Genomic DNA, 16673 nt, shown 5'->3' with positions numbered 1-16673 from the left:
GTCCTAGTTGCTACTCCTCTTTACCCCTTTAGAAAAAGCACTCAAGCTATTGTACCCGTGGCTCGAATACCATTAATTGCAAGGAATAGAAGAGAGGGTCGTTCAACACCAAAACACCACCGGCTCCTGTCAAGCTTCTAATAGCTCAATAGTGGTTAAGCCGTAGGCAAGCCCCGTAGGACTCCACTATTAAGACCATAGCTCTTGACGGTGATGCCCCATTATCTGCACGAAGGCAGGTGCACTGCAAGGGTGAAAAATCCCTATTCTACTTACTCACATGCAATTAATAATACCAACCATTTATACCTAGCTTAAGGACCCCCCTTCTTGAGCAAGAAAAGAGAAACCTTGTGCTCTAATACCAATGTAACATTTAATGGTCTAGTAACTTGTGTGTAACGGAAAATAGCATGAACATAGTGAGTATTTCATTAGAATAGATTACTAATGAGAATAACAAGAGTCTTTGGGTGGAGAGAGCAACAAAATGTATAACACCTAGTTCGATAGCATGAACAATACTTCAAAAGAGAGAGAAATTAAGCAATTGACAACAATTGAGGACAGAATTTGCATGGAGCTGGTCCCCCTTCCAAAAGACTTTGTATTATGGTTTCTCCCATCAAGAGAGACATTTTACAATACAATTCTTTGTGTTCCTTCAATACTAGCTAGTGAAATTAAGATGGAAACTTCAAGCAGCACTAAGCAAAACACTTATCAAACACAACATCAATTCCCTCACAATATCTGACCCAAGACCTCACACACCTTCAAAGATGGTGAGAGCTAGCGGGGTGTGAGAGTAGATTGAGAGGAAGAAGGAGTAGTCTTACGAGAAAGATGTACATCTCCTCACATAATCACTCATATTAGCATAGCTTAGCTTAGTAATTAGCATGGTAGAGGAGATGAGCATGCATTGAAGCTTGGCTCTTGGTTGGATTTGCATCACAAAGCCAAGAGTTGTCTGTGTAGGCCTCCCTTCTCACAAGCATGGAGTAGGTGATAAGCTTTCCATTAAAGCTTGAGAAGGAGAGAGAGAGAGAGAGAGAGAGAGAGAGAGAGAGAGAGAGAGAGAGAGAGAGAGAAACTTCTTGCTTCACACATGAGTTAGTGTGAGTGTGTGTGGATAATGCCTCGATAAAATCAGCCCCCTCTCTCTCTTGGTCGACCCCTCTTGCTATTTGCTCATGCTGCAACCCTATTGGCCCTTTCCAGGCTTAGCCAATGAGTATTAAGAAGCATATCTGATAGCCTTCTGACGTGTGTCCCCCTTTCCCCTTTTGTGAGAGCTTTAGGTAATTAATGAATGCAAGTAAACTCTCATTGGACCCCTTTGCCTCCTAGCCAATAGGAATCAGGCAAGCCATTGGGCTACTGAATGCTCATTAGACCCCTTAAGAGACTGTCCAATAGTCTTCTAGAGAGCTTAATTCCTACTGGTTCTTTTATTAAGTGTTTTTAAGTTAATTAAACTAGATTTACTCTAGCCTAATTCTCATTGGTCCACCTCCATGGCCATCCAATAGGGATTGAGTACACCTTGTGGGCATCTGGGCTAGGGATTTGACATGTGTCCCTCTTTCCCCTTGTGTGTAAAGGAAGCTTGTGAGTGCGTGTGTGTAATTCTCTCTCATCCCCTACTTCTTGGGCTCGCCCCCTCCTTTGTAGGACTTGGGAAGGATTTTTTACACACATACAAAGCGTCCAAATTTCCTAAGCTTAATCATTGGACACATGCTTTGAATTTTGGAACCTTAGCATTTTGGAAGTCGTAATGGGCTGACTCTTAGGGTCTTTTAAGCCCATTGTTGCACATTACTCTTTTGCAGATGGCCCCTCCTTTGGATCCCTATTGTGGCCGGTCTGCCAACTTAACCAATATTCTAGCTTTTTCTCCCCTGACACTTTCCCATATTAAATGATCAATTTAACATGAAAATATCATTTAGGAGAATTAGATAATAGTTATTATGACAGAATCCTTGTTGTAACTCCTATTTGATGAGTGGCTATTATAATATATGAGACACAGCTATAAGCTTCCAGATTGTATCATTTAATCCTTGTTTAGATCTCCCAGATGATTAGTTTTTTACCTAAGAAACCTTGGCTAAGGTATAAGAGCCAACTTTGTAAAGTTTTATAACCATGCTCATTATTTCCACTAGTTATGCATTGTCTTGATACACATTGACACGTTTCTAATGTTAGGAAATAGGACGTAGCTAAGTAGATAATAGAGTATCTTACTTAATGGAGAGTGTCAAATTTTCACACACGAAAGATTATAGAGAAGAGAGAAGGACAGAGTGCACACACGATTTATGTGGTTCACCCAATGTGGGCTACAGCCACGAGAAGCCACTCAATGGCTTTAGTACTTCAAACAAGAAGTAGGTTACAAAGGGATTATACCCTTAATAGAGCTCCCACTTTGCTCCACTCTCACTACCTTACATCAACCTTGTTGCATTAACTTCACAATGCATCACAATTATTCACCTCCTCAATCCGCTTTTGTGTGTAGAAAAGGCCTCCTTTTATAGGCCAAAAGGGCTACCCTTTCTCATAAAAGGCAAGCGTGTGTAGACAAGTCCAAGTTGAATTCTCCCATGCGTCCATGTGTGGCCACCCTTGAGAAGACAAGTCCGATTTGAATTCGGCCACCGGCCTGACCGGCCATTTTTTGACCAGTTTTCGGTCGCCTTTTGACCATAATATTTTGGCAAAAAGGAATATTCCGGCTCGAAACTAGCCATTGAAATTTTGGTTTTCTGACAAGTGAATTTTCTTACACACGATGGCTTCTCCTTATGATGATGGCCTTACAAATGTGCATTTTAACCACTAAAAATTTACAAGGGGTAAATTAGGCTCCATACCTAAATATCAATTTTCTTTGAGAAGTGTATGTAGCAAAGCCCCACAATTTTGTTTAAAAAGAGTAGGAAAACAAGGTGCATTTTTTATCAAAGGCTTTGTACAATTTGAAGTGAGGTCTACCCACCTGGTATGAGAAAAGAACATGCTTATTTGGTTGTACATTTTTTATAAAAAAAATTCTAACTGAGAGCACTTTGTATATCAAGCATGCGAATGGTGTACTTCTAACCGTTCTTCTCTATCTTGATGAATTGTTGCTCAATGGACCCAATGAGGTATATATTGTTGGATTTAAGGCTACTTTAAAGGCCTCTATTGAAATGTCAATTTGGGGGCCTGTGTATCATCATTTGGACATACAATTTGTGCAGTGTGATTGAGGTATTGCCTTCATCAAATTAAGTATAGACATTGTTGCATAGATTTGGCTTTGAGGACTATAAGCCTATTGCTACTCAAGTGGAGACACATTTAAAGATTAGTCTTTATGATGCTAGTAATTACTTTAATGCACCCTCTAGTACTCTAGTAGGCTATTGAATGCTTGATTTATGTATAAATTACGATACTAGATTTTTAGTATGCAATCTCACAAGTGAACAAATTTTATGCATAGCCTTGGGTCTAATAATTAGAAGGCAGCTAAATGGTTTCTTTTGCTACTTTAGTGGTACTATACATCTTAGGGTTGTTTCATCCTAAGGGAGGATCATTGCCACCATGATTGCATGCCGTTTGGGATGTGGATTGAGTTTGTTGCTATGACATATGACTTTCCACTAGTGGATTTTGTTTCATGCTCAACAACTCGGGCACATCTTGGTTGACGAGCAATAAGTAGCCTACAATGGCCACTTCTAGTTGTGAGACTAAGTGCAAGGCAACTTTCATAGTGGGTTTGGCTAAGAGGCCTTATGAATTACTTGGGTGTTTGACAATAGTCACCATTATTTTCACTGGCTGAGTGCTTTGGGAGTTTCAAGGAGCCCAAGATTCCATGCTCACACAAAGCACATTGAGGTGCATTATCATTATGTTAGGTTTCTCCTTAACATGCCTCCACAAGACAACCCTATCAAGCTTTTCACAAAGGCTTTGCTTGCTGCTAAGTTTGAAGCCTTTTAGCAAAGCTTGGGGCTTACTCGCCTTAATGGACTACTCACATAGGTATGGCACTTCCCTTGACATTAGTGCTAACTCATGTTCACCACATCACTTTTAAGGGGCTCCCAAGGGGGCTTTGTTACCATACTATGGTAGCCATGTTTGCGAGCACACTTAGAGATTATAGGGCATTGTTTTTCTTTATTAAGAATTTTTTTGTAGTGGATTCTATGTACACCCATTATTCTAGAGCAACCTTTCTCTTTCTACAATCCCACTCAATAATATTGCTTCTATTTTTGTGTGCCCCATTGGCGTAAAAGCTGACGTGCCTGATACTTGGTAAAACGCCCATCACACAAACCCTATCTCTTATTCATGTACACTAAAATGAATAAGGGAGAAGCTTATTGTATAGAGTTGGCTCCGACCCATCATTTGCGCTCTCCTGCTTCTCCCCCTTCCTGCATGCAGAAAAGCACAAAGCACATGGCAATTGTTTAGTTGTATCAAAAGTGTTGGAATTAGGGTTACAGAGAAACACGCACAGCTTGGAGAAGATGAAGGAAGCTCAAGGCACACAAATGAGAGTGTGTAACTTAGTGTGCAAAAAGGAAAGATGGATAGCCCTAGAGTGATGGGCATATATACAATGGACGAGGGAAAAAACCTCCTAAAGAGGGAAAAAATGCCCCAGCAGTCCTAGTGTGTTCACACACATCACTACCACATGTATATGGTAACAAATCCCCCGTGGAGTGATGTAGTGAATGAGAGATGGCACATGAGTAAAGGAGTTCCATGCCCTGAGGACATCATCAATCCACAAAGGGGAGTAAGCCCAAAGCTTTGTGAAAAGCTTCGAGCTTCTCACGAGACAATGCCTTTGTGAAAAGATCTATAAGGTTGTCCTATGTTGGCACATAAGCCAAGCTGATCTCTCCTGCTGAGAGCCTCTCCCTGACATAGTGGTAATGCACCTCAATGTGCTTTGTGCGAGCAGGAAAAACTGGGTTCCTTGCAACTGCCAATGCGCTCTAACTGTCAGTGTAGATAGTGTTGGTAGTGTCCTGTCCAACACCCAAATCAGCCATAAGGTGTCTGAGCCATACACACTCAACGTAGCCGTGAAGACTGCCCTGTACTCAGCCTCACAACTAGAAGTGCCCACAGTAGGTTGCTTCTTGCTCAACCATGATATACATGAACTGCCAAGCATGAAACAAAAACCACTTATGGACACTCGCGTGTCGAAAGAACCAGCCCAATCTGAGTCCAAAAAATCATGTAAGTCTGGCGGCAATGATCGCCCCTTGGGATAAAACAAGCCAAGATGTAAAGTGCCACTACGGTAGCAAAAAATCCTCTTGAGGGCATGCCAATGCTTTGACCCTGGGCTATGCATAAATCTGTTGACCTGTGAGACTGCAAATTGAATATCCGGCCTCGTATTGTATACATAAATGAGACATCCACCAACAGTTTGGTAAAGAGTGACATCTGCAGGATCACCAGCATCATGATTGAAGACTCAATTTTAAACCTGTTTTCATGGGAGTGGCAATAGGTTTGCAATCCTCAAGTCCAAACTTACATAGCAATGTCTCTATGTAACTATTTTGACACAAGGCAATACCACCATCACATTGCTTAAACTGTATGCCCAAGTAATGATGCAATAGCCCCAAATCTTTCATCTTGAAAGTAGCGTTCAAATCAGCCTTAAATTCAGCAATATGTCTCTCATTTGGTCCAGTGATCAACAAATCGTCTACATAAAGAACCACAATGAGAAGTACATCACCCTCACGCTTTACATACAATGTGCTTTCTGTTGGACTGTTACAAAAGCCTCGTTTGACCAAACGAGTGTCAACTTTCTCATACCAAGCACGAGGAGATTGCTTCAACCCATACAAAGCCTTCTTACATCTGCACACTTTGTCCTCTTGTCCTTTCTTGAACAAACCTCGAGGCTATGTTACATAAAATTTTTCAAATATGTCACCATTCCAGAAAGAAGTAACAATGTTTGATTGATGTACATCCCAACCAAAATAAGGTGCCAATGCACATAGAAAACGCACAGTAGTCATACGACAAGTGGGAGCAAAGGTCTCTTCATAATCTATGCCTTTTTGTTGTGCATAACCCTTTGCAACAAGTCGAGCCTTATGGCAATCAACCTCACCATCCAGCTTGCATTTCAACTTGTAAACCCACTTTGTACCAATGGCCTTTTTCCCAGGAGGAAAATCACATAAAGTCCATGTGTCATTTTCTATAAGTGCATCATATTCTGCTTGCATGGCAGCTATCCAATTTTATGAATTCTGTGCTTCATCAAAAGACAGAGGATCCTCAACATCATGTAAGCTAGACACAGCCAAAGCATAACAATCTGATGCATAAGATGCATGGCCAGAGCGTGAACGAGTATGACTAGACAAAGGTGCATCCAATTTACTGTCACGCAATGTATGCACCAGCCATTTTTGCATACCTCTAGCCTGCTCATTTTCAGCCCTTTCCTCATCAAGTACATCATGAACATCTCCATCAGTAATAGGCTGATCTATAACATTTTTAGAAACCCCCATAGGCTGTACATTTGCCTCATTGGAATTTACATTTGAACTTCCACCACTGAAAAGAGGCAACAAAGTGTCATAAATGTCCAGTGAGGTTATTACTGTCTCTAGTACATGACAACAAGGGCTAAACAGAATCTTTCATAAACACTACATCCCGTGAAATGAGAATATGCTTTGTTTGCGGATGATACAACCTGTAACCTTTTCTTTCAGCATTATAACCAACAAAAATACATTTGACAGCCTTATCATCCAATTTTCTACGCTATGTTTGTGGCACCAAAGCATATGCCAAACAACCAAAAACAATCATGTGCTCAATAGAAGGTTTTCTATCATGCCGTGCTTCATATGGAGTAATAGACTGCAAAGCTTTCGTAGGACACCTGTTAAGTACATAAATGGCACACATGATGGCCTCAAGCCAAAAAGAATTTGGCAAAGCTTGACTTTTGACCATACATCGTGCCATTTTCATAAGTGACTTGTTTTTCCTCTCAGCAACACCATTTTGTTGAGGTGTATAAGGCACTGTACATTGGTGTTTTATCCACGACTAGCCATAAATGCATTAAATTCATGAGACATATACTCCCCCCCCTCGATTGGAACGGAGGGTGCCCATAGTACATTTCGATACATTTTCAGCCATAGCTAGAAATTGTTTGAAGCACATAAATACTTCAGACTTCTCTTTAAGCAAAAATACCCATGCATGCTTGGAGTAATCATCAATGAAAGTCACAAAGTAAAGGTAATTGCCCAAGGACGGAGTTTGCATGGTCCCAAAAACATCACTATGCACAAGCTGCAACCTGCATGTGGCCCTAACTGAAACATCCTTTGGAAACGTTGAACACTGCATCTTACCCAAAATACAGCATTCACAAACATGTTTGATAGGTGCTTCAAGAGGCGGCAAAGAAGCAACCATATCAGATTTCTGCAAACGCAGCAAACAAGCAAATTTCAGATGCCCAAAACGTGAATGCCACAGTTTTGCATCTAAAATAGCCCTTGAATCTGCTACCGTATTTTCAAAATTTTGTCCACACTTGTCATACAAAGTGAGCTATACAACCCACGTCACAAAAGGCCAAATGCAACAATTTCATCACCAAATCTGAGATCATGAATTTTACATCTGTCATCCACAAATTTGACTACAAGTCCAAGTCCAGTAAGTGCAGATACAGACAAAAGATTCTTCTTGATCCCAGGTACATAAAGTGCATCAACAAGTGTGAAAGAACTACCATTTGTAGCAGTAATCACAATCTTTCCAACCCCCTGAATCGGATAAGAGGCATTGTTGGCACAAGTGACTGAATTCCCATGAGGGACACACTCAAGAGAGGTGAACAATTCACGATGTGAGGTAATGTGCTTTCTAGCACCATTGTCGAAATACCACACATGTGAATCTGCAGCAACTGACATGCATACATCATGGACATCAGGATTGTAAGTGCACTCTGCACTAAAAGCCCATTCTGCATCAACGTCAGCATCACAATCTCCTTTCACAAAAGACTCAGCAATGGCTGCATTTGTAGTGGAACCAGCATTTGCAGTGGAACCACCCTCTTTCTTCTTAGCCTCTTTGGCCTTCAACTTAGGACATTGCTTGATCAAGTGATCATTAGGTTTACAATAATGCAAGGCATCTTCTTTTTGCCCTTATCACCAAAATTTCCAGACGAATTGCTACCAGTAGAAGCATTAGGAACATAAGTTTTGCCACTCGTAGCAGAACCATACGAAGTGGCTGCGTTGCTGTTACCACCCTTTCTTTGAGAAGCAATAAAAGCCTGTCCAGCTGTACGCTGCCTAGTCTTGTTTTTTCTGGATAGAGATCTTGCACAATAGCAATGTGCATAATGCATCAAACTTGACACTTCAGGATTTCCTTGGGTCATAAGTCTCCAAGTACTAGGAAAAGTCTGGTAAGAATCTGGTAAGGCATCAAGATTAGTCTGCACAAGGGAACTGTCTAAAATGACTTCACCTACAGAAATAAGTTGCTCATTGATATCCTTGACACCAGCAAAGAAAGTGTCCATATCATCTTCCTCATGCATAATCTTCTATTCCACCTCTTTACGCAGCAAAGCAATTCTAGCTTCATTGCGGCTTGCATAAAGACCTGCCTAAATATCCCAAGCTTGTTTTGCAGATTTTGCTGAACGAATGTGAGGAGTAATTGTGAGCTTTACAGACAAAGCAATCAATGCATGAGCCTGCGCATCCTTTACATCCGAACAAGCTTGTTCTGTCGTAGGCAAAACAACTCTAATCGCAGCAATCCTTGCAACAAGACCTACAACATCCTCAACATCGCCTACATCCTCTGAACCAGGACGTACATCAATGCCTTGCACAATATTCTAGAAGACCTTTGACACAAGAACACATTGCATCATGTAAGCCCACATAGGGTAATTGTCTCCATCCAATCAGTCCTCAGCAGCAAACATCTTGAACACATCTGTGTTGTTGTCAGCCATGCAAAATGCATGCACTTGATGTGAAAACTGCCCAAAATGAGGAGAAACTGAGTGAGACTAGCACGTGCTATATAGCACAACCCGCAGTAGACTGTATGGGACCTATTATGCAGTAATTGGTGCTGACAAAAATTATGCACAAAATGATGAAATTGCTTGCACAGGCCTGGCTGTAGTGGAAACGGAGGCTGAAATGAGCCCCAATCAAAAATCTGAGTAGAATAAGCTCTATGAGCTTTCTCGATATTATAGTCGATCGTGAACGCTCACCAAAGCTCAAGAAATTGGAGAAAGTGAGTAGGTGTGTGTTGGAGCTTCTGGCAACTAAGCTCGGGAGGACACAGCCTGCTCTGAGACCAATTGTTGGAATTAGGGTTGCAGAGAAACGCACACAGCTTGGAGAAGACGAAGGAAGCTCAAGGCACACAAATGAGAGTGTGTAACTTAGTGTGCAATGGAAAGATGGATAGCCCTAGAGTGATGGGCGTATATACAATGCACGGGGGAAAAGACCTCCTAAAGAGGGAACAAATGCCCCGACGGTCCTAGTGTGTTCACACACATCACTACCACATGTATATGGTAACAAAAAGCCCAACACTTGAGGTTGAGTGGAGCTTTGTGTGTTTTGTGTGTGTGTGTGTGTGTGTGTGTGTGTGTGTGTGTGAGAGAGAGAGAGAGAGAGAGAGAGAGAGAGAGAGAGAGATGTGATTTGTGGATTAAAGGCAGTGTAACTATTCCTTACACGTCAATTGAAGGCAGCGTAACTATTCCTTACACGTCAATTGCTTCAATACACAATTACATCAACTCTTCCTCGAGTGCTAACCTAAGCTATGGTGACCTCGATTCATAGTCTTTGTTATCACCATAGGCCTTGCCTCCTTTGATGTCCAACCTCATGATCATGTCCTCATCCTCCAGTGCCATCATCACCTTCAGTGATCTTCTTAACAACCTATGACCATGTATGTTGCTTCCTTAGTGAATTCCTTGCTCTCTCTCCTCCAAAAGCTCCTCTGTGTGTGTGTGTGTGTGTGTGTGTGTGTGTGTGTGTGTGTGTGTGTGTGTGTGTGTGTGTGTGTGTGTGTGTGTGAGAGAGAGAGAGAGAGAGAGAGAGAGAGAGAGAGAGAGAGAGCCAACCTTCAAACCTCAAGGTTGGGCTACACTTCTCTGGTTATATCTCACACACAAACACATTGAAAATTATGATCTTGACTGTTACCATATACATGTGGTAGTGATGTGTGTGAACAAACTAGGACCGCTGGGGCATTTTCTCCCTCTTTAGGAGTTTTTTCCCCCCGTGCATTATATATACTCCGATCACTCTAGGGCTATCTATCTTTACATTTCACACCAAGTAACACACTCTCTATTGTGTGCCTTGAGCTTCCTTCATCTTCTCCAAGCTGTGTGTGTTTCTCTACAACCCTAATTTCAACAATGGGCATCAGAGCAGGTTACGTCCTCTCGGGCTTAGTCGCCAGCTGCTCCAGCACACGCCTGCTCACTTTCTCCGATTACAGTGAGGTTTGGTGAGCATTCGTAGGTCGACAAATATTTTGGGAGAGCTCGTAAAGCTTAGTCTACTCAGATTTCTGATTCCGGCTCATTTCGGCCTCCGTTTCCACTACAGGCAGGTCTGCACATGCAATTTTGTCATTTTGTGCAGAATTTCTGTCAGTGCCGTTTTTTGTATAATAGGTGCCTTACAGTCTTCTACAGTTTGTGCTATATAGCACGTGTTACTCCCGCTCCATTTCTCCTATTTTTGGGCAATTTTCACATCATGTGCAACATTTACCATGGTTGACAACAACATAGATGTCTTCAAGATGTCTGTTGCTGAGGACGGGTTGGATGGGGACAATTACCCTATGTGGGCTTATATGATGCAAGACGTTCTTGTGTCAAAGGGCGTCTAGAATATTGTGCAGGGCATTGATGTACGTCCTGGTTTTGAGGATGTAGGCGATGTTGAGGATGTTGCAGGTCTTGCTGCAAGGATTGCTGCGATTAGAGTTGTTTTTCCTACGGCAGAACAAGCTCTTTCGGATGTAAAGGATGCATAGGCTAAGGCATTGATTGTGTTGTCTGTGAAGCGCACCATTATTCCTCACATTCGTTCAGCAAAATCTGCAAAACAAGCTTGGGATATTTTGGCTGGTCTTTATGCAAGTCGTAATGAGGCTACAATTGCTTTGCTGCGTAAAGAGCTGGAGTCAAAGATTATGCATGAGGAAGATGATACAAAAACTTTCCTTCCTAGTGTCAAGGATATCAATGAGCCCCTTATTTTTGCAGGTGAAGTCATTTCATACAGTTCCCTTGTGCAGATTGTTCTTGATGCCTTACCAGATTCTTACCAGACTTTTGCTAGTACTTGGACACTTATGACCTAAGGAAATCTAGAAGTTGTCAAGTTTGATGCATTATGCACATTGATGTTGCAAGAGTCACTTTCCAGAAAAAACAGGACTAGACAGTGTGCAGTTGAACAGGTTTGTATTGCTTCTCAAAGAAAGGGTGGTAACAACAATGCATCCACTGCTTATGGTTCTGCTGCGAGTGGAAAAACTTATGTTCCCAATGCTTCTGTTGGGAGCAGATCATCTGGCAATTCTGGTGATAAGGGAAAAAAGAATATGCGTTGCCATTATTCTAAAGCTTATGATCACTTGATCAAGCAGTGTCCTAAGTTAAAGGCCAAAGAGGCTAAGAAGAAAGAGGGTGGTTCCACTGTAAATGCTGGTTCCACTACAAATGCAGCCTTGTTGAGTCTTCTGTAAAAGGAGACTGTAATGTTGATGTTGATGTAGAATGGGCTTTTAGTGCAGAGTGCACTTACAATCCCGCTGTCCATGATGCATGCATGTCTATTGCTGCAGATTCACATGAGTGGTATTTTGATAGTGGTGCTACAAAGCACATTACCTCACATCGTGATTCGTTCACCTCTCTCGAGTCTGTCCCTCATGGGAATTCAGTCACTTGTGCCAACAATGCCTCTTATCCAGTTCAGGGAGTTGGAAAGATTGTGCTTACTACTGCTAATGGCAGTTCTTTCACAATTGTTGATGCACTTTATGTACCTGGAATCAAGAAGAATCTTTTGTATGTATCTGCACTTGCTAGACTTGGACTTGTAGTCAAATTTGTGGATCACAGATGTACAATTCATGATCTCAGTATTGGTGATGAAATCGTTGCATCTGGCCTTTTGTGCCGTGGGCTGTATAAGCTCACTTTGTATGACAAGTGTGGACAAAATTTTGCAATTGCAGTCGCAGATTCAAGGGCTATTTTAGATGCAAAACTTTGGCATGCATGTTTTGGTCATCTGATTTTTGCCTATTCTGCGTATGCAAAAATCTGATATGGTTGCTTCTTTGCCGCCTCTTGAAGCACCCGTCAAACATGTTTGTGGAGGCTCTATTTTGGGTAAGATGCAGCGTTCTAAGTTTCCAAAGGATGGTTCAGTTCGGGCCACATGTAGGTTGTAGCTTGTGCATAGTGATGCTTGTGGGCCCATGCAAACTCCGTCCTTGGGCAATTACCTTTACTTCATGACTTTCATTTATGGTTACTCCAGGCATGCATGGGTATTTCCGCTTAAAGCAAAGTCCGAAGTTTTTATGTGCTTAAAACAATTTTTGGCTATGGCTGAAAATGTCTCGAAATGTACTATGGGTACCTCCATTCCAATCGAGGAGGGGGAGTATATGTATCATGAATTCAATGCATTTCTGGCTAGTCGTGGGATAAAACACCAATATACAGTGCCTTATACACCTCAGGAAAATGGTGTTGTTGAGAGGAAAAACAGGTCACTTATAGAAATGGCACGATGTATGGTCAAAAGTCAAGCTTTGACGCATTCTTTTTGGCTTGAGGCCGTCATGTGTGCCACTTATGTACTAAACTAGTGTCCTACGAAAGCTTTGCAATCTATTACTCCATATGAATCATGGCATGATAGAAAGCCTTCTATTGACCACATGCGTGTTTTTGGCTATTTGGCATATGCTTTGGTGCCACAAACACACACAGAAAATTGGATGATAAGGCTGTCAAATGTATTTTTGTTGGTCATAATGCTGAAAGCAAAGGTTATAGGTTGTATCATCTGCAAAGAAAACATATTCTGGTTTCATGGGATGTAGTCTTTGTGGAAGATTCTGTTCAGCCCTTGTTGTCATGTACTAGAGATAGTAATGTAAGCTCACATGACATTTATGACACTTTGTTGCCTCTTTTCAGTGGTGGAAATACGAATGCAAGTTCCATTGAGGCAAATGTACAGTCTATGGGGGTTTTTGAAAATGTTATACATCAGCCTATTACTGATGCTGATGTACATGATGTACTTGATGAGGAAAGGGCTGAAAATGAGCAGGCTAGAGGTATGCCAAAATGGTTGGTGCACACTTTGCGTGAGAGTAAATTGGATGCACCTTTGTCTAGTCATACTCGTTCAGGGTCTCGCCATGCATCTTATGCATCGGATTGTTATGCTTTGGCTGTGTCTAGCTTACATGATGTTGAGGAGCCTCTGTCTTTTGATGAAGCACAAAATTCAAAAAATTGGATGGCTGCCATGCAATCAAAATATCATGCACTTTTAGAAAATGACACATGGACTTTATGTGATTTGCCTCCTGGCAAAAAGGCCATTGCTACAAAGTGGGTTTACAAGTTGAAACGCAAGCCGCATGGTGAGATCGATCACCATAAGGCTCGACTTGTTGCAAAGGGTTATGCACAACAAAAAGGCATAGATTATGAAGAGACCTTTGCTCCCACTTGTCGTATGACTACTGTGTGCTTTCTATGTGCATTGGCAACTCATTTTGGTTGGGATGTACATCAATAAGACATTGTTACTGCTTTCTTGAATGGTGACATATTTGAGGAAGTTTATGTAACGCAGCCTCACGGTTTTGTCAAGAAAGGACAAGAGGACAAAGTGTGCATATGTAACAAGGCTTTGTATGGTAAAAGCAATCTCCTCGTGCTTGGTATGAGAAAGCTGACACTCATTTGGTCAAACAAGGCTTTCGTAACAGTCCAACAGAAAGCACATTGTATGTAAAGCATGAGGGTGATGTACTTCTCATTGTGGTTCTTTATGTAGATAATTTCCTAATCATTGGACCAAATGAGAGACATATTGCTTAATTTAAGGCTGATTTGAATGCTACTTTCAAGATGAAAGATTTGGGGTTGTTGCATCATTATTTGGGCATACAGTTTAAGCAATGTGATGGTGGTATTGCCTTGTGTCAGAAAAGTTACATAGAGACATTGCTATGTAAGTTTGGACTTGAGGATTGCAAACCTATTGCCACTCCCATGGAAACAGGTTTGAAGTTGAGTCTACATGATGCTGGCGATCCTGCTGATGTCAGTCTTTACCAAAATGCTGTTGGCTGCCTCATTTATGTATGCAACACGAGGCCAGATACTTAGTTTGCAGTCTCACAGGTCAATAGATTTATGCAAAGCCCAGGGTCTAAGCATTGGCAGGCTATCAAGAGGATTTTTTGCTACCTTAGTGGCACTTTACATCTTGGCTTGTTTTATCCCAAGGGGGGATCTTTGCCGCCACATTTACATGCTTTTTTGGACTCAGCTTGGGCTGGTTGTTTTGACACGCGAGTGTCCACAAGTGGTTTTTGTTTCATTCTTGGCAGTTCATGTATATCATGGTTGAGCAAGAAGCAACCTACTGTGGCCAGTTCGAGTTGTGAGGTTGAGTACAAGGCAGTCTTCACAGCTACGGTTGAGTGTGTATGGCTCAGACGCCTTATGGGTGATTTGGGTATTGGATAGGACACTGCCAACACTATCTACACTGAGAGTCAGAGCGCATTGGCAGTTGCGAGGAACCTAGTTTTTCATGCTCGCACAAAGCACATTGAGGTGCATTACCACTATGTCAAGGAGAGGTTCTCAGTAGGAGAGATCAACTTGGCTTAAGTGCCAACACAGGACAACCTTGCAGATCTTTTCACAAAGGCATTGTCTCGTGAGAAGCTTGAAGCTTTCCGCAAAGCTTTGGGCTTACTCCCCTTTGTGGACTGATCATGTCCTCAGGGCATGGCACTTCCCTTTACTCATGTGCCAGCTCTTGTTCACCGCATCACTCTAGGGGGGATTTGTTACCATATACATGTGGTAGTGATGTGTGTGAACATACTAGGACCGCCGGGGCATTCTTTCCCTCTTTAGGAGGTTTTTCTCCCCGTGCATTGTATATACACCCATCACTCTAGGGCTTTCTATCTTTCCATTGCGCAGTAAGTAACACACTCTCTATTATGTGCCTTGAGCTTCCTTTGTCTTCTCCAAGCTGTGTGTGTTTCTCTGCAACCCTAATTCCAACATTGACCACTATTATCTTGTGCACTCAAGTGAAGCATGAAAATGATTAGCAAGGTTATTTTTGCATTCATAGTCTTGCCTTCGTCCAGAATGGAACCATTTTCAATACAGCTTTTGACCTTATTAACACAAAATCAATGACGACACTTCCTTTGACACTTTTGTGTCCTCTTAACTCAACAACTTTCTAGAATTGTTGCTTTAGGTGCCATGGAGGTTCTAAAGTGCTCTATATCCACAAAACTAGGTTATGACCTTATAAAAACTTGGATTTTTAAAAAAACTAATGATTCCACCTTCAAAGTTGGGTTTGAATAACATTTTTAAACCTAACTCAAGCCAAAAAAAAAAGTGCGCTATTTTAGATCACCCTATAACACACCTTGGTGACATCTAAAGTGCTCCATAGCTAGCATAGGTAGTTCTAAAGGTGGTGTATGCTTCTGAAAAAATGAAAAACCTGTGTATTCAAAGCTATGGTGTATTTATAGAAAATTCTATGTGCCTATTTGCTAGTAAAATTTACTTTCTACAATGACTTACAAAAGTTCTCAACTTTCAAAATAGATATCGCCTAGAATAAAGAAGCCAAATACAATTTGTGATGATGATTTCAACATTGTTACTCATGTCAAATTTTAGAGCTAGGGCGGGTCTTTGGTGCCCCAGGGCAAGTAGTATCTAAGTAGGTCTAGAGTCTTTGAAATGAAGCCCATAATGAGAATAATTTATCCACTTGTGAATAGGAAAAAATCTAAAGAAGAAATTTTTTGAGCTTCTAGTGGAGAAACACACACACACACACACACACACACACACACACACACAGATTTCATATGTGGAATGCAAATGTGTTCGAGTCTCTTCAAATTCACCATTGCAACAAGATACATGTAGAATTGCACTTATTGTACATCACCCAACATACTTTTTAGTTTTAAGTTTGCTCGGTTTTATGTTTTCTTCGAAATTTTTGCGTAGAGCCTAGGGTTCTTTGGGTAAAGGCCAACGTGGTTGATTCCCAGTAAACAGACCCATCACACCCTCATCCATACAAGAGCAAGGTGGATCATCAAGAGTGTGGTTGTGTGTACACACACACACACACACACACACCTCTTGCAATAGGTCAATATAACAACACAGACCTGAAAGCAAAGGGGGAATGAGAGAGAATCTCTCTCTCTCT

Source organism: Adiantum capillus-veneris, chromosome 13 (genome assembly GCF_014529385.1).
Source record: "Adiantum capillus-veneris isolate H3 chromosome 13, ASM1452938v2, whole genome shotgun sequence".
Taxonomy (NCBI): Eukaryota; Viridiplantae; Streptophyta; class Polypodiopsida; order Polypodiales; family Pteridaceae; genus Adiantum; species Adiantum capillus-veneris.
This window is presented reverse-complemented; position numbering follows the sequence as displayed.